Source organism: Chiroxiphia lanceolata, chromosome 21, assembly GCF_009829145.1.
Source record: "Chiroxiphia lanceolata isolate bChiLan1 chromosome 21, bChiLan1.pri, whole genome shotgun sequence".
NCBI classification, from domain to species: Eukaryota; Metazoa; Chordata; class Aves; order Passeriformes; family Pipridae; genus Chiroxiphia; species Chiroxiphia lanceolata.
Genome location: NC_045657.1, coordinates 8,331,921 through 8,352,324, shown reverse-complemented (window position 1 = coordinate 8,352,324; position 20,404 = coordinate 8,331,921). Strand labels below are relative to the sequence as shown.

At 44.6% G+C, this 20,404-nt stretch overlaps 1 long non-coding RNA gene across 1 annotated transcript; it reads left to right on the top strand.

The window, feature by feature from the left end:
* The first annotated feature begins 7,974 nt into the window (after positions 1-7,974).
* Positions 7,975-16,272, top strand: LOC116796993. The gene is made up of 3 exons (XR_004360556.1): positions 7,975-8,104; positions 14,183-14,229; positions 15,961-16,272. It is a non-coding gene; the product is annotated as an uncharacterized LOC116796993 (long non-coding RNA).
* The last annotated feature ends 4,132 nt before the right edge of the window (positions 16,273-20,404 follow it).

The following is a 20,404-nucleotide window of genomic DNA, read 5'->3' as shown; positions in this document are numbered from 1 at the left end:
CTCCCAGGCCCTGTGGTGAAGCCAGGCCATCTGATGAGACTCCACTCCACAGAAACAGCCTCTTACAAAGTGTTCAAGTGATTTTTAAAGGGTGCCTGGCAGGGCTGGGAATGGCACCTCCATAACCCCAACCCTCCTGCATAGAATCTCTACAATGGGATTTTTTTCTGACACCAGTTTTTTTTTGTTTGTTTGTTTGCAATTAGGAATTAATGCAACATCCACATCCTTATACAAAGAGCCATTGAGTCAGTCTCTGCCCCAAATATCTTCCAGTCTTCACTCTCAGGGATAATTTTCCTCCAAAGGCAATTTAGATGCACAAGACTCTTAGCACAGCTTGTTCATTACTGCCAAGGACCTGCAGTGCAGGATGAGTCTCCTCAGTTAACATCTGTTTTTTTGACCAAATTGCCTTAGTTGCTGCATGGGCCCACAGCTGATATAAAATGCTGAGAAATTATGACTATTTTTGTTGTTTGGGTGTTTTGACTCTACTTATTTATTTCTTTTTCTAAACCTGCAGTTCATTTTGGCATACTGAGCAGGATTTACTTGCAATTGTACCCAGGCAATTATGATGTTAAAAAAAAAAAAAAATTACTCCCAGCCTAGCCCAGTGCAGGGAGGTGAAAAACAGGGGAGGGGTGTGTGTCTCCTGAGGGGATCTTTGGCATCAGACCAACAGGAGCAATCGGCACTGGGAGGGAAAAGATGCATGTGCACATTAGGAGGCAACATCTGGTCCTAGGGCCACATGTTCCAAGTCCAAACTGGCCTTGACTCTGCTGCCACAGAGGGGAAATGCTGCCTCTGCACTGTCCTCCTGCACGTGGTCTGGGGTCTCTGTGTGCAGAGAGGTGTCTGTGGGGGGGAGGTTTAGGTACCCTGGCCCAGATTTTCAGTTGTTGTTCTCTGTCAAATAAGAGGAAAGAAAGCAGACAAACCAAGTGCAGTTTGGGAACTGAGCACCTGAGATATTTGCGTCGCCGTGTTTTTAAATGTTCCTTATGCACTTAAAAGTTTAAGGGACTGTGCAAGTGACTCTTTGACTGCTGTCTGGGCTCTGATTCCAGTTCAAATCAGTGAGAAATCAATGGGAGTCTGATGCCTGGAAATTACTCTCCTGCTGAGGGCTTGGAATGGCTTGTGTGCCGTGGACAATGAAGAAGCCCTTTGTCACCCAGCATTAATTGTCCCATCAGCTCTGTCCCAAGGAGTTCCTGGTATGGCTGTTTCTGACCACATTTTACTGCTTTGCTGCTCTGGGTTTCTTTCTAGTCCTCACCAGGGATGTCCAAGGAAGACTTTGAACTGAAAGCAGTAGCAGTAATTTCCTTGGCTTCAGTGGCAGCCTTTGGGGATTCTAACATGGGTCGTTTCGTCTGCAGTTAAACTTTGGACCTGAAGGCCCTGATTTAGGAATCTTGGATTCAGCTTTGTGTCACCTAAGGCAATAAAATGCCTGGCAGCCTGGAAGACTAATTGTTGAGATTAAAAGGAGACAATGTGGCTTGCTGCCTTTTCCAGGGGAGGCAAGACATGCAACCTCAAACCAAAACATCATTTATTGTCAGAGTCTCTCCAGCAGATTTGGAAAGCTTGAGCTCAGGACAGAAAGCAAGCAAAGTGCAAGAACAGGGGATCTCTTTTCCTTGCCCCTCATTTGATATTGTAGAATGAGTTGTTAATTTTTATACTCTGCATTCCCTCACACCTTTGGGCATATTATGCTTCTTTGTGTAATTCCCTTTGGACCAAATCTGAATTACCTGCCAGACCTCCTCAGTTTAGATTTAACTCTCTGTTGTATTTGCAGTATTATGCTGAACTATAACTCTTGTTTTGCTTCAGCTCTACGGTTTTTTTTCACTGACAGTGTTGTCAGGCACTGGAAGGGGCTGCTCAGGGAGGTGGTGGAGTCACCATCCCCAGAGGTGTTCAGGGAATGATGGGACGTGGCACTCAGTGCCCTGGTCTGGGTGACAAGGCTGGGATCAATCAAAGGTTGGACTCAGTGATCGTGGAGGTCTTTTTTAAACCTTTTTGATCCTGTGATTCCACTCATGCCCAGAAGTATGGATCATAAGGTGAGCAGGGCTGCAAGCTGGATCCATCTGGGCTGTACCTAGACTGAAAGGTTGGAGTTGTGCTGCAGGTAGAGGGCAGGCAACACAGTGGGGAAAAATCAAAGGAGACTTCTGACATCTTCTAGTTCTGTCACTGTGGGTCAGTGGGATCTCGTGCAGTGCAGGAGATTCTCAGGAGGAGCAAACTGTGACCTAACAGTGATGGAGACTGGTTTGGAAGGAAATGGTGCTTCTCCTCTCCACCAGTCCACAGTCTGAGCCCCAGACCCTCGTCTCCTTTGTCAGGGAGAGGAGCCCAGTCCGTGGTGCTGCCAGAGCACCTGGGAGAGGCTGCAGTCACTGAGCTCTTTACCAGAGCATCTCCATCCTCTTGGCCAAATGTCTCTGTGGGTAACTCCAGACTTCCTTGCTAAATTCCTCTTGAAGTTTTATTTTGATTTGTGTCTGTTCCTTGTGTGATATAAAGTTTTACTTTGTCTTGACTAGCACTTGCCATAAATGCATTTTTCACCCCCCAGTGTGGTAAAAGCCTGAGTTTGGGAAGTGAGAGGTTTTGGGAAGGTGGTGCAAAATGTTACCTTGTCCTCTGTTTAATTTTCATTCACTGTCAGGGAAGGGGATGGTGAACAGACTACACAGGCCCAGAGGAGTTTAGAAAATGCAAAAAGAGTTAAAAAGCCAACGCTTGTGCAAGTTAAGGCATGAATTTGGGCATCCACATATCTGGATATGCTGGTGAAATCAAAGAGCTGTAAGTTCGAGTGAGTGTTTGCAGCTCCCAAATTCAGTTAATTTATGACATGTTTAATATGTTTTTACAAATGTTTGTTGTACTCAAGTAGTGACGATGCTTTATTTGGTCAGTAAAATTCCATCCTGCCTGAAGTACGCAAAGACCTGAATGTCACAAGGATGTTCTGTGTCTAAGGAAAAAAATATGCACTTTCATTTTAAACAGTTCAAATTCTTCTTCTTTTTTTTTTTTTTAATAGAAACTTTAACCTGTCACTGAAACCACCAACAGGACTTTCCAATTCTCACCAACATTAAGGGATATTTCTGGTTTTTCTGGTTTACATTCTTCCTCTTTTCCTTCTTTTTCCTTTTTTCTTCACCTTCTTTCTTCAGCATAACAAGATTGGAAATTAGTGCTGGCTTGAGGCCACGGCTGCATCTACAAGGCCATTTAAAGTTATTGCTCTGTACTCCCTCTGGGCCAGTAGGAAGTTCAGCTGTGATCACAGAGAAAGAAACCACCCCAAAATGCTAGAAATAATAATTTTAAAAGAAAAAAAATCAGAAGAATATGGAGTTTCTTTTATGCATTTCAAGTTTGGCATGAAGAGAATTGTAAAAACAGGTAGAAATACTGAAAAGCAGCTTTTTGTGCCGAGGTGATGGGATTGCTCTGGTGAGATTTGTGGTCATGACCAGGAGGGAAAGTCTGTTTTACTGAGTTCTGGCCTTGGGCTTTTTGATAGGTAAAATCAGGAATTATCCTCCTGAAGCTGGTGGGGTTGGAATGATGCTTGGAATAATGAAGCTGCTGTGCAGTTGGAGTGAGGGAAAGCTCTCCGAGCATCCAAGTAGTTGGAGAAAGATTTGCAGCTTCATTCCCATTCCAGTTCTGAATTTTGCAAATCATCTTAGGGGTGAACCTGATCTGAAACAAACCTTTTAATGTGGCAGCATGGCTTGGACTGGGATTTGGGAAGGTGGACATAGGCTAGAATTTTACTGAAAGCACCTGCCTTCTTAGAAAATATCCTCTCTTGCAAACAGAGGACTTTTTGGCTGCAAACAGGGAGCTGAAGGTGAAGAAATGGCCTGTTTGTGTTCACACAGGTAACTTTGATTCATGTTACAAGTTGGTGGTTTGTTACCTGAAGCTGAATGACCTGGTCCTGTGAAATCTGTCCCCAGAATCTTTCTCTTCACTTTAGTACAGCAGAAGCTGCTGAGCAATATTTGGGCTGGTTCATCTTGGGAGACAAGGGGAGTTTTTGTCTTTGCAGACGGAAGTTGTTCTCTAGGAAGGAATTAAGGGAAACCTGAAGCACATTCACTTCCAGTGGAAAGGTGAAGAAATGTTCAGATTCTCTGTATGAAGAGGGAGGGATGTTGATTAATGGATTTAAATGTTCTCCAAGCACCAAACTTACAAACTATGGTCCAGATCCATGAAATCAGTTGTGGGGCAGGGAAATGAGGATGGTTTTAAAGAAATGAGCCACCAGAATGCTTTGGGTCCTCCTGATGTTTTCTGACTTCTAGTAGCTCTGGGTTTTCATTCCTTTGAAAATGTCAACTTTCTGTTCAGTTCTAAAATAATTAAACCCAGTCCTTGGTGGAACTTTGATATTGCCTGTCCAAAGGGCTCCACACTTGAAAAGCAGATCAGGACAATATGTTATGAGCTGGAATAATTTTGGTGTTACTTACATAACAGAACCCCCACAGACTCTGACCTTGGTGACAATCTCATTCTTGGTGCTGTGCATGTAAAATCAATGTTCCTTCTTGCCCTCTTAAATTTAGGGTCAATACAGATGAGACAAATTTATTACACATGCTTGGCTAATAGCAAATTCAAGCTGTTCTACACTAAGACCACTTATCCTATGGCTCAATTCAGTGCCATACCCATTTCTCAGACTGCTTTAAATCAATGCAGGCCGCCTCTTCACTCAGATATTAACATAAATATTAAAATTTAGGACAATTCTTTAAATTTCCACCCTTGGGTTTCCCTTTTTTTCCCTGTGGTCATCCATTGGCAGATGCTGCATAAGAAACCCCTCTCTTTCCTGGTTTTCATGAAGGGTTAAGGCACAAACAGCAGTGCATGTTCTGGGGTGCCAAGCTTTTTCTTGTGCTCCGTCTCCTTTTGATTTAAAAGCTTTGTTTATCTCTCTGTAAAGTCACTGGCAGGCCATAAAGAGATATATTGCCTTGGTGCAGACAGCACAGACTCCGCTCCTGGGAAAGCAATGGACTGTGAAGTTGAGTGTGAGCGTGTGTGGGCCCGCTCATAATTCAGGAAGGGTTCTCTTTTGGGAAGCTCCCAATGGATTCTGCCTGCAGCCGCTTGTGGCTCCTTGTAGGAGCAGCGTGCCTGTACCCTTGAGGGCTGGTCAGGCTCAGTGCTTTTGATGTTCTCATAAAGCCATCACTCCAAAACTTGGAATCACAAGGCTATTGAGCTCAGTCATAATAGAGTGGATAAAGTGCTCCCAGTGGTTCTGACTTTATTATATTTTTATTTTTTGATAGACAAATAGTGTCATGTCAGAGCCTGGCTTGCTGGGGCACTCCCTGCTTAGCCAGCGTTGAGCAGTGAGATACATCAGAATTATTGCCTGGTTTTGCTGCCAAGGGTTGAACCTCTGAGTGAACATTCCTTGACAGAAGCTGTGCTCTGATGTGTGTTTGCAAACAGTGTGTTCCCCCTGCACGTCCCATGGGTGCTCCCAGAAGCACGGGGGAGCAGCGCTCCCGACAGGGATGAAAGGTGGAAGAGAGGGAATAGGTGAATTATTTCTGGCTGGCATTCAGGCTGCAGAAACTGCTGATTTAGCTAAGCAGAGGGTGCTCAGGTTTAATCTTTGATGGAATTGATTTGTAATGTCCTTTTTGTTTATTATCAGAGGAGGAATCTACTGAAAAAGAGGGCAGAGCACCAAGTGCAGCTGAACCACTGCCAGCAGAAAGGTTATTGATCCTCTGCAAGGGGAGATAGGAAACTGCTTCTTTCATAGAATGGTTTGGGTTGGAAGGGACCTGAATGATGATCTCATTCCACCCCCTGCCATAGCCAGGGACACTTCCCACTGGACCTGCTTATTCCAAGCCATGTCCAGCCTGGCTTTGAACACTTCCAGGGATGGAGCATCCTCATCTTCTCTGGGCAACCTCTTTTAACAGCAAGTTATGGTTTGTGGGAATCCCCTACCTGGAACTGGGGATTTCCAGACATCTGACTCTAAACCTTGAGGAATGGAGCTGGGAAGAAGCAGACCCCTCTCTTGGAGAATTTCCTTGCCTGGAGGATTAGCATGAGAATGAGAGATCATTGCAATCCCACTGCTTCTCTCAACACATTAAGTGACACACAGCCTTAGAGGAGGCCCCAGAGATTAATGTTTTCCACAGATTGAGTTTATCTTTGGAAACTCTACCAAAATATGTAGACCATGGGCCCTCAGCCTGCCACCTCCTCGTCCCTGGCAGGCCGTACCCACCCTGGTTTTCCTTGTGGATGGCACAAAGAGGTTCCAGACTGTGTCCTCTGCAGCCCTGGGTGGCTGCACTGAAAAGGCTGTGAAGGACAGACCCTGTGGAAGCTTGTTTGCCTGGGGAGAAATCATTAATACCTTTTTTACAGCGAGGATAAATCTCTGAATGGCCTGAAAATCTGCAGGAAATTACTTTTCAAGTGACCGATGATCTGACCTCTGATTTCCTAATGATCGAGGAAGAGTTCAAGCCCAAGTGCTTGTATACTCAGAATGCCAAATTTATATATACAAAGCATCATAATTACTGCCATGGAGATTTACAGCGCTCTACAAATCATTAATAATCATAATAATAATATTTACCATAACTCTTTCTGGCAGATTAATTGCAATTCTCTTTGACCATCCTCAGACTACTTCTCTTACAACATCTTTCCCATTGGCATGAGAATGAAGTACACAAAACCTAATTTATTGACATTAAGGGTGGCTTTATTTCCATGTGTTTATTTGAGACAAAACCAGATATTTTGTACTGAAGGGAAAGCAGAAGCATTAATGAATCAGCAGATCTTTTAAGACAGTGCTGTGTATTATTTCACTTTAATTTGGCATTGGCAGGTGATGTGCTCTTATGTGTCTGTGACAGGCAGGTGTGATTCTGGTTGCTCAGTCAAGGTCCTATTTGCTTTATTAAGTCTATAAAATACATATGTGGCCCTTTGCATGAGAATATTTTCGGGCTTTCACATCTGTTTCAGGGTGGAATATCCACAGATGAAAAATGTCAAGTTTAGGCCACACTGACTCTTGTTTAGTTGATGAACTGAGGTGATAGAAATTTCTCATTCTTCTAAATACCATCAAAATGATGAGATTTGGAGAAAAGAAAAAAGTAAGAAAGTGTTCTCCCATTTTCTCTCTTTCCTGCTCCTCAATATACAAAGTTTGTGAGCAGTGTCAGATGGGATGGAAAATGTTAGCGTGCAATGGCATTTTTTAGTTTGAAATTTTGTATGTTAGCGTACTTTACTATCTTTCCTTATATTTTTATAAGATAACAGTCTATATAAGCTATGTTATTGTAGCAGTTTTATGCATTTTCCTGCCATTTCGTCCTATTCCTGCCAATGTCATGGGTTCCTCTTATATGAATTTTTCCATCCAGGTCTGATTTGATCCAGTACTAGAAATCTGATTTTAATAGATCTTTATCCCGTGGCAGATTCAGAGGATCCTAGAGGTTGGAAGGGACCTTAAAGATCATCCAGTCCCACCCCCTGCCATGGGCAGGGACACCTTCCACTAGCCCAGGTTGCCCCAAACCCTGTCCAACCTGGCCTTGGACACTTCCAGGGATGGGGCAGCAACAGTTTCCCTGAGAAAACTAACCTCCCTCACAGGGAAAGATTTTTTTTTCTAATATCCCATCTAAATCTACTCTCTTTGATTAATTCATTACTTTGAAAGGGCAGTTAAATTAGTGATTATGCTTCTTGACATTGTTCTGTTGTCTATTGAAAAAAAAAAAAGTCAGGCAATAGTAACACTTCGTGTCTTAGTTTCACTCTTTATTTATTCCTCCAAAGCACATTTTGGGTATAAAGTGTCCATTCCACTTGCAGGGTTGGCACAGCTGTGGGGTAGAAGAAATCATCTGCTTAGCTGTTCAAAGGAATCCTTCCCACTGCTTGATGGTTAAAAGAAGTCTGGCTCTGAGACACACCAACCACTCACATGTCTGGTTGAACTCACCGGGACCTGTGAGTAGCACATGTGAGTCAAAGTTGCAAAATAATGTAACCTCATATTGAAATACTGCTTGTAATATATTATACAGTAATTGAATCATTTGTCAGGCCAACACAACCTTTAACTGCATTCAGTTTTGCAGCATCAGACTCCCTGCTGAGATACAACAACCTGGATATTAAGAAAACTTCCACAGGATGACAGGCAGAAACCTCAGACACCCCCAACCACAGCTCTGCCTCATCAGACTTTCATCTCTGTGAGACAATTATGAAAGCTCATGTGTTATAATATAAAACATAGAACTATTAGTGCCTGCTGACATGGAGAAAAATGGTAATAGTATTTCTCTCCCACCTGCCTGTCCCTCAATTGAATTTTATAGCGGGTGTCTCATAATTTTTGTAGCTTTCCAGAAAAAGACTTAAAGAACCTTTTGTAAAAGAAAGTGCCAAGCAAGCTAAATGTAGAAGTTGCTGCCAATTCTGCCTTTAATACTTTTAAAACAAATACAGATTTAGAGGCACACTCATAGCAGAGCTGTGTGCCAAAGGCCATCGGAACGGAAGACATGTTTTAGAATATATACGCATAAAGTGGGTCTGATGAGTCACTTAATTTGTTGCCTGGAGACAGAATACATTTACATGATGTTCTTTAATCTATTTCTAATTTATATGATGTTCCTTGGTCTAATGGGTTGGTTCCCTGCTCTGTGTGTCCAGCAATAGACGTGTTTGTGCGAGGCGCGGTGACTCCCCCAGCGAGGACCGTTCCGTGTTTATTCACCTATTCTCCGTTACGTTCTCCGTAATTCCAGGGAGATAATTACCCCATGAATGCCTTGCTCGAGTAAATTAAAGGGTTTCCCATACAGTAAACCCTCCTGAGACCACAAGGAGTTTTCTGAGAACCCGCAGTGGCTCAGGTACAAGGAGACTCCCAGCTTAGCCGTAACCTTTTGAGGTCCTTCCTATTTTCATACCGACACCTACGTCATCACTCCCATTACAGAAAAATTCCTCTCCTCCGAAAAACCCCGCTGCTGGTGGAAAACCTGTCCTCACCCTATGAAAAGTAAGAGGTACCATGGGGATGTTTTTGTTGTTAGTGAATCATATCTGGTAGGAGTTGTTTCTTTTCCTTGTGCCACGGCTCCAGCCCCCTCCGAGCCGCCCAGCCAATTGCTTTGGCTGCAGCAGCCCGTGGAAGCCCAGAGTACAGTAATTGCTTCATTGTGTTGCTTTAAGAGGAAAGGAAAATAGTTATTACTGTGAGCAAGTGCTTCTGTGTTTTTTTCCCCTGTTGCTGTCGTGTGTTTTTGTTACGAAACGTATCCTATTCTGAAACTGGTGTTTTGAGACTTTCTGTTGTTGAGGTGGAAGGGTGAGAATGGGCACCTGAAGGTAATGCAGCTGCTGGTAATGAGAGAAAACACTGGCTTGGAGAAATACTCTTCCTTTCTAAAAAGGGACTGAAACTATTATTTGTTAATTTTTGTCCTGATCTCTTGATGGAAGGTACCAGGGCAGCACAGTTGTGTTCCTGGAAAGCAAGCCCAGCATAGGCTGGATGCTGAGGTGCTTTATCTCATCTGCAGTTGTACAAAACTTAATGGAAATTTGACTCTTAAACTGTACTGTACTGTACTTACTTTTTTACCGTCTGACTATAGGTGTAAACATGGAATTTATGGTCAGTCTGAGGTAAAGCTCCCGAAATTCATGGTGCTGCCTGTGAAGGAGCTGTTTTTCCATAGGATTATTCTGAGAAAAAAAACTAACAGAAAACAAGCCCAGCTCCAATAAACTGAGATATCCCATTACTAGAGATATCTAGAAATTTATGAGTGGAAAAGGTATTAGGTTGTGACCTGATGGTCTCCTGCTGAGGAGGCTCCAATGGTGATTAGGAAGGAGTGATTTCATCGCCAGGGGAAGGCTGCCGCCCTCATCCCTGTTTTATTTCTCACTGAGAAGCTGAACGTGGTATTCAGGACTAAGAGGAAAAAATGCCTCCCCACACATACACACAGAGTGTTATCACTGCCAGCTCCTCATCTTCAAAGACCCCCGAGTGAAGCTCTGTGTGACTAAGTCCACTTAATTCCCGACCTAAGAGAAAAAAAGCAGAGTTCAGAAGTTCGAGGAGCTCCCTTGCAAACCACACGCCTGTGGCTGTCTGGGCTGCAGGGGGAAGAGTTGGGCTGAATGGCTCAGTGTTTCAGACCTGGTCACACTCATGGAATGTCTTCTTCTGAGGCAAGGAGTGGCCAAAAGGGTGGAAGGCTGGTGGGACCTGAGCACTCTTGGAAATGCTGCCTTAGATGTCACCTTGGGAGAGCCGTTTGAGACGAAGTATCTGGAAGTCTCATCCCCAGTTCTGGGAATGTTTAGCATAAGATTGTACATTCATGGCCTTGACAGGCTCGTATATAACCCTGGATAGCATCTCCCTTTCCTCCCAACTTGTGTAACTGTTAATAGTAGTAGGCTCCCATAAAGCTTAAAGTACATAGAGCATTTAAAGCTTGTAACATTTATAGATTGCTACAGCAGCAGGAGAATCAAGCTAATGAAAGGATTGGGTGGGTGCCCTGAATTAATATGCCCATAATCTAATTCATTTTAACTTCTGTTTGCTGCATATAAAACCTCCCTCTCTCCTCCAGGAGCACAATTAGGACCCAATTCACAGGCTCGGGGCAGATGATGGGAAGGTTCCTGCACTGTGGGGCTGAGAGGTTTTGAACAGCAGGCCCTTGGCAAGGGCACAGTAGAGATGGTAGAGGTGGCAGAGGTCTTCTGTGGAGGATAGCAGGATGACTAGGGAAGGGGAACTCAGGGTTTGAAAAGTGAACAGGAGAATTAGAGCCAGGAGGTGCAGATAAAGTGTTGAGTTTTGAAAGGACTGCACTGTTCTAGTTTGAAATAGAGAGATATTATTTTTCCTACCTTCTCCTCAAAATTGTCTGATAGGCTGCTCATTTCCATGTGTAACCACAGACCATTTTAACCTTCCCTTCTCTGTCCTTCCCATTCCCTGGAGAAATTGTGTTTGGAGAACACTTCTTGTAGTTACAACTCTTAAGTGCAGTGAAAAGTATTTGACTGCACTGCCTCCTTTTACTCTTTGTTTCATCTCTATCTCCCAGCTGTTTTGTTTGTTTCATCCAAAAAGGAAGGATTGTTTTGTGCTCTGTAGATCATCCCTTGGAAGCTCAGAGGGTGTGGAGGGAGCTGAGGACCTGCAAGGAGTCAGGCTGAGGAGCTGGAGGGGAAAGCAGGATTTGGAGAGTGAGCAAGACATTGTGGATTGTTCTGACAGATTTTGTTGAACTGTGTTACTGGATCACTGAGTCCAAGAAAATATTACAACACATGTCCATGTAACAGCCAGTTCATACTTCTGACCTTTAAATTTTCTTTTCAGAAGCAATGTGTGACACTGGTTTCTATGTATGTACTCTGACAGCCCTCCCTATCTACTGGAGAGTTATGGAAAATAACACAACAACATAGTAGAAGACTATCAAATTCTTTTTCTTAAACCTCAATCCATGCATTCCACACTAGGGTTTCAGCAGCTTCTGAGTGCTCATAAGGTGAGGGATGGGCCTGTTCTAGGATGTGGAAAATTCAGTGAAAAACAAGGCATTAAAGAAAGCAATAGCTGGACATGATTGAATGGGGAGCACTGTTCTTCATGGACCTGTCCTGAACTCGTGCCCCAGCACAGTTTGAGGACTGGTGTTGTGCTTGGAGTAAACCTAAAACCAAAGCTGAAGCCACTTGTGGTCATTAAAGAACTTGTGGCAGCTTTCACTGTGCTGGATGAGCCACACTTTGCCCTGGTCAGACACATATTGGAGTGAGTCTCTCCCATGTGTTGATTGCAGCTATTTATAACACCTTTTTTAGGAGGATCTCTCCCTCCATCACTTTCTTTCTCCATTGAGTCAATGAGAGCAGAATGCATCTAAATTAAGCTTCTTTTCTTACTTCCCTTTTGGAAGCATGTTTTTTTCTGTTCACTAAGTATGTAAGAAGTCTAAAGAGATTAGTCTCACAATGTAGGCTCAGATAGGTATCTAAAAATAAGTGGTGTTTACACCCCCATTCTCTAGGTGTGTCCTGCATCCTCATTCAGATAAGATTTGCCTTGTCCCTTCCTCCTAAATTGCTATGTCATGTTAAAGTGTTTCCAAGGCAGCTGCACATCCATCCTGATTCCATGTGTTTCCAAGGCAGCTGCACATCCATCCTGATTCCATGTGCTTCTGTGAATACCTAGATGTGTATAGGGGTGATAAAATGTATTTTATCTGAAGGGACTTGCAAAATGCTGCCTTAAACAGAGAAGTGCTTGCATGGGTTTGCCTGTGTAAGGGGTGAAGAAATACCTGCAGTTGAGGAAAAATGTGGCTCCCCCCAGATAATACAATGAGCAACCAGTACCTGCAGACTTAGGGTAGGATTAAAGTTTAGGTGGATGGATGAAGCTGTGCTGTCCAGAGCTCCTGCTCCTGCCAAGGTGAGATCTGGACAATGGGTCCTGCAGGGACAGAGGTGTTTCCCTGCCAACAAGGACACTACAGACATACAGTTCACAGAATCACAGGATCATTTAGGTTGGACAAGACCTCCAAGATCAAGTCCAACCTCTCTCTGCAGCTTCTCCATTGCCAGGTTCCTTTTGCTCTGTCCTGGGTCCTGCTATGAGGTGCCTGTGACTGATATAATGTCTCTTGGAGGGCTCTGGGTGCTGCCTCAAGGGCTGGCTCTGCTCTCAGCCAATCTGCAGACTTGGGGTGCTCACACACACAGTGAAAGGGGTGAGGTGTAGGATGCAAGCAGCACATCCCACAGTCAGCCTTTGCTTTGTCAATCCCTTGTGTCATCCTCCAGCTAATGCACAGCCCTGACCTGATGTCTGCAGGGGAGAGGAAACCACAGCACTGAAAAGAGCAGTGCCAGCATTCATGGGACAGTCCCCTTAAAAACTCAAACCCTTACTGGGCTGAACCTGTTCACATTCCTTGTGGAAGAGCCATATTACAGAGTCTTCCCTTAAACAAAATACCTGCAGGCAAAGGTGATGAGATCCCACTCCTGAGGAGCACCTGCAGGGCCAGTCCTGTGTTCTCCAAGCCATTTCAGGATGCAGAGCAGAGCAAAGCTGGGCAGCCTGTAAATACCATTATTTGTTTATTTACGCTAGCAGAGCAAAGCTGGGCAGCCTGTAAATACAATTATTTGTTTATTTACACTGAAATTCCCTCCTGTTCCTTGCAGAGCCCTGGAGCCAGAGCTCCATCAGGGGCTGTGCGTGCTGGTTTGGGCAGGAAACATGGCACAGGGGGCACCTGACCTGGTTGAAAGACAGCTCCTCTGACTCATCAGCTGAAAGCAAAATGAGCTGTATATATTTAAAGCAAAGCTCTGTTTTAAAAATTAATGATCTGCAAGGGAGAGAGGAGAAACTACTTCTCTGTAATGCAGAAAAAGGCCCTGATGACCACAGCCTGGGTCCCTTTCCAGATGATGTCATCATCAGTCTAAATAATAAATTTTTAACGATGTGGAAAAAAAAAGAAAAAGGAGGAAATAAAAAAAAGAGGGGGACTCTGTTTCAATGAGGAGTAAAAGTAGCTGGTGGCAGCAGGGTCTAAGGAAAATATATGGTTGTGTGAGGTTTCTGCCCTGTGTAATTAGATTATTCCAGGTGTAGGAGTGTGCTGCAAAAGGCACATTGAAATGCCACTAATTGAGTGCTCTGTGTCTTCCCCTGCTCATACCCATGCAGAGTGGAAAACTGGGGTACTCGGGATACATAAGGCAGAGGGGCATCCTATAAATGGGACTGCTAATAATAGGCAGTTAAGATTGGAAGGGAAAGTGTGGGCTCTCATCAGCCCAGAGACTGGGGGATATTTTCCCCTCATAAATAAAAAGGCCACAAGAAATCTATTCAAATGGATTTGTGTTGGGTTGACAAATGTGTGCAGTGTGTGTTACCAGTGGAGTGCTCACATGGGCTCTTTAATGCAGTTTACATTATTAGCAACACATTCATTTTAAATGTGCTTTTTTTCTTCCCCAGGACCCCCCTGTGAAGGTGTTGCTCGTTGCTGTGGGTGAATTGTTCAGGTGAGAGGGTTTGGGGAGAGCTGGGCAGGCACCAACAAGGTGGCTTGAGGGTGGGGGGGAGACTGTGGCACCAGTGTGGGCTGAATGATGCTGTTTTTTCAGTTCATGCAGATTCCCCATCGTGGGGAGCCCTCAGGCATTTTCCATGAGATTCCAGCCAGAATTTTCACCCAAAAAAAAAAAAAAACAAACCCCAAACCAAACCTTAGCTAACACTGCAATTCTGCAGGAAATCAGAATGTATTTGATGGCATTTTAAGCTGTATTTTAAATGAATTGGTTTCCAGATCCTCCTGTTCAGGGCTAGAGCTCCAGTGTCTGTGTATTCCTGTCGAGATGACCCTCTCCATGAAGAGCTTAGGAGCTAAGGAGACAAGACAGCAGCAATTTCAACCTGGCAGACACAGGGGCTCACTGGGCCAAAAGCAACATAAGATTCGTGTCAAAGCTGTGGACCAAAACTGCTTCTCTTGAATCTCAGTCCTGCATATTCCCAATGTATTAACCCAAATCAAGCTTTTCGTGGACCTCAGCGATCCGAAAGTCGGGCCCTGAGAGGAACAGATGTGTTTCACGAGATTTGGGAGTTCATAATGGGAGATTTCAGTGGTTTTAATACCCAAATCCACACCTTCTCCTCAGACTGTAAGGGACAGATTTATGTCATGTTTTGTAGTGGGCTGATCCTACTACCCTTGGCGTGAGACAGATTTACTGGAGTTGTCAGGACTGATTTGCTGTACAAGTCAATACCTCAGCCCACCAGTGCCTGAAGGAAAAAAGGCCTGGGCGTTTAACACCATAAATATTTTATTCTTGCTCTGCCATACAAACCTTGCATGGCCTTTCAAAAAACAACTTGCTTCTATTATGCCCCAGTTTCTCATGAGTTAAGTGGGGATAACAACATTTATGAGAGTGGAGTGAGTAAGGCCAATGAAATAAGGTGACTCCTGCCCAGGAAGACGGAAAAAAATCATATTTTCTCTCCCAGGCCCTGTTATTTTGTTTAAATGAATTTGTTCCTTTTTGCTGTTTTCATTGCTCCTTAAATAGTGACTTGAATTTCCTTTCAGTTGTGTTCTGGTACACAAGGGCACACACCTATTAGACACCCTCCAGCTTTCTGGGTCCTTTAGAGTCTCTGTGTTGCTGCTACTGTTCCCTTAGCAAGGAAAAGAGGCACTTGGACAGTATTTGCTGGGGTTGAGTGTGACATTCACAGGACCCAGAAGAGATTCTGAACTTTACAATGTGACACTGGTCTTTCTGCAGTTACCTGGGGGTAATGCAGAGGAAGACAATAAATAGTCAGTCTCATCTGTCCAGGGATTTTTATTTTAGGTCCCTGGTGAGAAGAGCAGACACTGCTGCACTCACAGCTGGTTTTTTTCTGGCCAGGCAGGAGGAGACCAAGCGGGACTTAAATCCTCAGGTCCCTGACACGTGCTTTGTATTCCCATATGTGAAGGGTACGTCGAGCATTGGGTTTTGTCTGGGCTAAAGACACTCTTGCCCATCTGAGTCTGAAACACAGCTCACATTTCCCCAGCCTAATACAGGCACTTATGGGCTTTATTTTGTCATTGGTTTGCCCAGAGTTTGCCGTGGAGGGACAGTTTGTTAAAGCTTGGCCCAGCCTGTGTGTGCTGTGTCTTTGGTCTGTTTTGGAAGAGCTGGGTGTTCCATCAGTGAGGAGCACACGGGGTACATGCGTCTCTCTTTGTACAGGGCAACAGATGAAAAGGATGAGCAATTCCTTGCTGAAAAGGATGAGCAATTTTGATGGGGAAAAGGACACCGAGTTGGCACTGAAAACTGGCACTCCAAGCTGCCCCTGTTTGGTGGGAACAATGCTGGTGGAGAACTGGAGCCACCTCGCCGTTCCTTGTGTGTGTGGCACTGGCTGCAGTGGAGTTTTTTTGCCAGCACAGCGGATGCAGAGCGAGGAGAAAAGGTGGAGGAGCTGCCAGAGGCTGCCTGGATGTGAGCAGAGAGGAAGTGTGAGCCATTCCACCCGCCTGCAGGAACCAGGCCTTCTCCGAAATGTGAGTTACACCATTCCTCCAAACTGTATGGAGCAAGAAATGACTGGGAGGCCAGTGATTCATTCTGGGTTAATGTAAAGGTACCAGAGGGGCTAATATAAGGGAGAAAATTGATACTGGCTTTGCAGTGTTTGCGCTGCAGAAACGTGTACAAATGTTTCCCAGAGAAAGAGCGGAACAATCTGATGCAATATTAAAACAAAAAAATACCCACCCAGCAGCAAACAAACAGCCATGGGGACACAGGGGCTGGTTACAGTGTTTGGGTATCTGTAAATCAGTGCAGACTGCACAGGTATTTGCTTACTGCTGTACCTTTCATTGCAGCTGAGAGGAAAGGACCCTCGTGAGATGGTAGAAATTGTATGAGAAAACTTTGCTTGAATTGTAGCACCGTGATTATTGTGTCAAATACACTTTGGTGTGCATTCATTGAGTCACAGGAGGGACAGATTTGACCCTTTGGGATGAATACTCTGGGGAAATTAAAACTAGCTATAAAAACTATATATAGCTGAAAAGGCAGTGGTAACATTTTATACAGTATGAGCATGTTCTATTCTTTACAGAAACCCCTATCTGTAAAAAAGCAATTAGAAGTGCTTCCTTGAAAAAAAAAAAAAAAAAAAAGGCAATTGAACACAGTGAATGAACTGCAGGAATTGTACAGCTTCCAGAAAATGGTGGTAGTGAAGCATTTGTGGGATCCATAAAGTCACCATAAATTCCTAACTGAATATGGATTCACTCTCCAACTCTAAAACCACAGGATTTATTTCCTGCTGGCAGGGGAGGTGAAGTTCGCAGAGCTCGATCTGCCTCGAGCCAGCAGGTGGGGAAAGCACTGGTGTGTTCCCAAGTGTGTCATGTTCCCAACATCACCTTGACTGGCCACGTCCTTTCAAGATGAGAAGACAGGACTGGGGTTTGGTTTTGGTTGAAGGCCTGTCTGTGCTTTCAACACGAGTAGTTGTATATGGGTGGGAAGGTTTGCTAGCAAATACCCCAGTGGAAAAGAAGGATGAGGGAGTGGGAAGCTGCTGGTTTCACTCAGGAAGGTCAAGTTTTGGCGCAGAAGTTCTGGGATGTTTGGTGGTGCTTCATGTGTTTTGTGGTACAAACTTAAACAGTGTCCTATTCACCAGGGCATGGAGTGACTGGGAAGGGGGAATGGCCTTAAGCTGAAGGAGGGCAGGGTTAGATTGGATATCAGGAAGAAATTCTTCCCTGTGAGGGTGGGGAGGCCCTGGCACAGGTTGCCCAGAGAGGTTGTGGCTGCCCCGTCCCTGGCAGAGCTCAAGACCAGGTTGGACAGAGCTCTGAGTAACCTGGGCTAGTGGAAAGTGTCCCTCCCATGGCAGGGAGTTGGAATGAGATGGTCTTTAAGATCCCTTCCAACCCAAACCATTCAGTGATTCTCTGAACGTGGCAAAGGCTGCTTTGCTTCCTTTCCATGATATTCCCTTTGTCCCCCAAGCTGGATGTTTCATGGACTTGTGCTTTCAGAAGATATTGCTGTGGATGGTGGAGGGTTTTCTTGGGTTTTTTTTTTCCCCTCTCTGCACATTCCCACTGATCTCCTGGGTCCTGGTTCCAGCACAGTTCACTTCAGCCTCCTCTCTTTTAACTGTGCTGTGCTTCTACTGTGGGGTGTAAGAAGGATACCAGCTTTGACAGCCAAAACTTTTAGGCACTGACTACCTGCAGTAGTGATGGAAACATGCATGTTAGTGTGGATTTGAGGCAGGAAAAACTGGAGGATAAGTCGCCACTTTAGGCAGGATGAAGGGACATACAGACTAAAAGTCACTGCACTGAAATGGAGAAGTCTGTGGCTGCAGAAATGTGTAATTATTTGCACCCTGTCAGAGATGAGTGGCTGTGTCCCTCTCATAGTCATCTGCATAGCTGGGTGAATGTGATTGCATTGATTTAGTGTGTCTTCATGAGTCTTTTTACAACCACAGGAGCTAGAAATGTCTTTTGTTGTTGTTGCTTTTTTTAATGAAAGCTGACGTTCTGGAGCACAAGTCAGCAGGAAGTGGGGGTAAGTTTATTGGCTGTTTTGATGGGGCCTGGAGAATAATTTTGCCTTTCTCCTGCCTTTTGTCTATTCAGACTTGTAAATTCATTGAAGCAAGGGCTGCTTTCTACTGTGTGTCTTTATAGCACTTGCTGCAATGGATCTGGGCTCTCAGCTAAATCCCCTAAGGCTTAACAAAATATAAATTAGGATAATGGTATAATAAGTTAAATGTTAAATGGTCATGAGGGGTGGTTTATTTACATGAATTATCACCTTCAAAAAAAAACAAACACGAAAAGTCCTTCTGAAATCCTGGTGGGAGTTTTAGTATTGTGGCAAAAACTGTTCATTATTCTCCAGTATTGAGAAGATGGGGCAGTCTTTTACTGGTTGTGCCCTGTTTTAAGGGACAGGACATGGGCTGGTTTATTATACCTTAGAGCACCTTCCAGTACCTCAGAGGGCTCCAAGAGAGCTGGAGGGGGATGTTTTATAATGACATGGAATAATGGGATAAGGGGAATGACTTCAAACTGACACAGGGCAGGGTTAGATCGGATATTGGGGAGAAGTTCTTCCCTATCAGGGTGGTGAGGCCCTGGCACAGGTTGCCCAGAGAAGCTGTGGCTGCCCCTGGATCCCTGGAAGTGTCCAGGGCCAGGTTGGATGGGGCTTGGAGCAACCTGGGCTAGTGGAAGGTGTCCCTGCCCATGGCAGAAGGTTGGAATGAGTAGCCTTTAAGATCCTTCCAACTCAAAGCATTCTGTGATACTGTGATGATTTCAAACTTCTTGTACTTGTCAGTGGCCAGTCTGTCTGTCTGCCAGTGTTGCACTGGCTGCTTCGAGGTGACCTGCCAGCTGTGTAGCCAGGGCAGCTGGAGACAAGTTCTAGGCTTTGCAGGGTGAAGCAGCCCTGAAGTTGGCAAGTTTTCCTACCACAAAACAACTCTATTTGCAGGTTGCTCAGTGCAGTGATACACATCCTGCATGCCTCCCCAATCCTTGAGGGCTCCTGGAGGCCACAATAGCCTGGCTGCATCCTAGCACTGTTTGATTCAAACATTTGTATACCTGCCTCTCTGAAGCATCCACTTCTGTGATAGATCACCCTTGTTTTTCCACTTCCAGAGCAGACAGCACAGCTCTGACATGCCAGAGAGCCTCACTCCAAATATAGACCAGTGTAAGAGAGCCAGTGGTCTGTCAACAGATAGTCCAACTTGGGAAGAGGCAGACACAGGATTTGCTGTCAGCTCCATGCCAGTGACAGCACCACGATGTTACTTGCTGTAGATTAATGTGGGAGAAGGTCCTTGCCGACAACCCCTGCAAAACAGTTTCAGCCTCAAGTGGAATTACAGTGGTCCTTTTAGATCAGTGTATTTTTGCCAGCTGATCCCCAACAGCACTCCCAGCGGTGGGGAAAGCTGAGACTATTACTGTAAATACAAAAGGAAGACATACTTGGCATCCCTTTACATTAGAGCTGGCTCAGAAGAACGTCTGCGTAGCTGCTCCACTGCCAAGATGGATTGTAGTCAGATAGTACACATTGCAAAGGAACCAGAGCACACACTGAGATCTGTTGGGGTTTTTTAACAATAGTTTATTTGTGTTTCAAAGGGATAGTTACAGGAATCCAGATCAATATGCTTGTCCAGAACTGTGCCTTCCTATTTTAGGGCCTGGATGAATAGGGGGTTACTTGAGTTCACATGCATATTGAGGGATCGGTGCCTGTGGAAATGCAGCCTCCCAGGCTTGTTACTTTTCCTTTTTGAAAGTGAACGTGAAAGAGCTGCAAGACTGAAGTTGCCATTGTTCTGGCTCCTGAAGTTTTAGGGGTTTTTTTTTCCAGCAAAGTCTGTGTGGCGTTGCATGTCGTGAGGCTCTTTATGAAGGGTGAGGTCGTGTCTCACCAGGAGATGGTTGGAGCTGAGCCTACGGATTTAGACCGGATCAAACACCTCTGAAAGTGAAGGAAGATGAGGTGTTTCAGTTAAATGTTCTGATTTTTTTTTTGTGTTTTTTGGGGTTTTTTTTAATGAAAAATAATAGAAGTTCAGTCGCTTTGATGAAAATACGTTTGGCATTTCCCA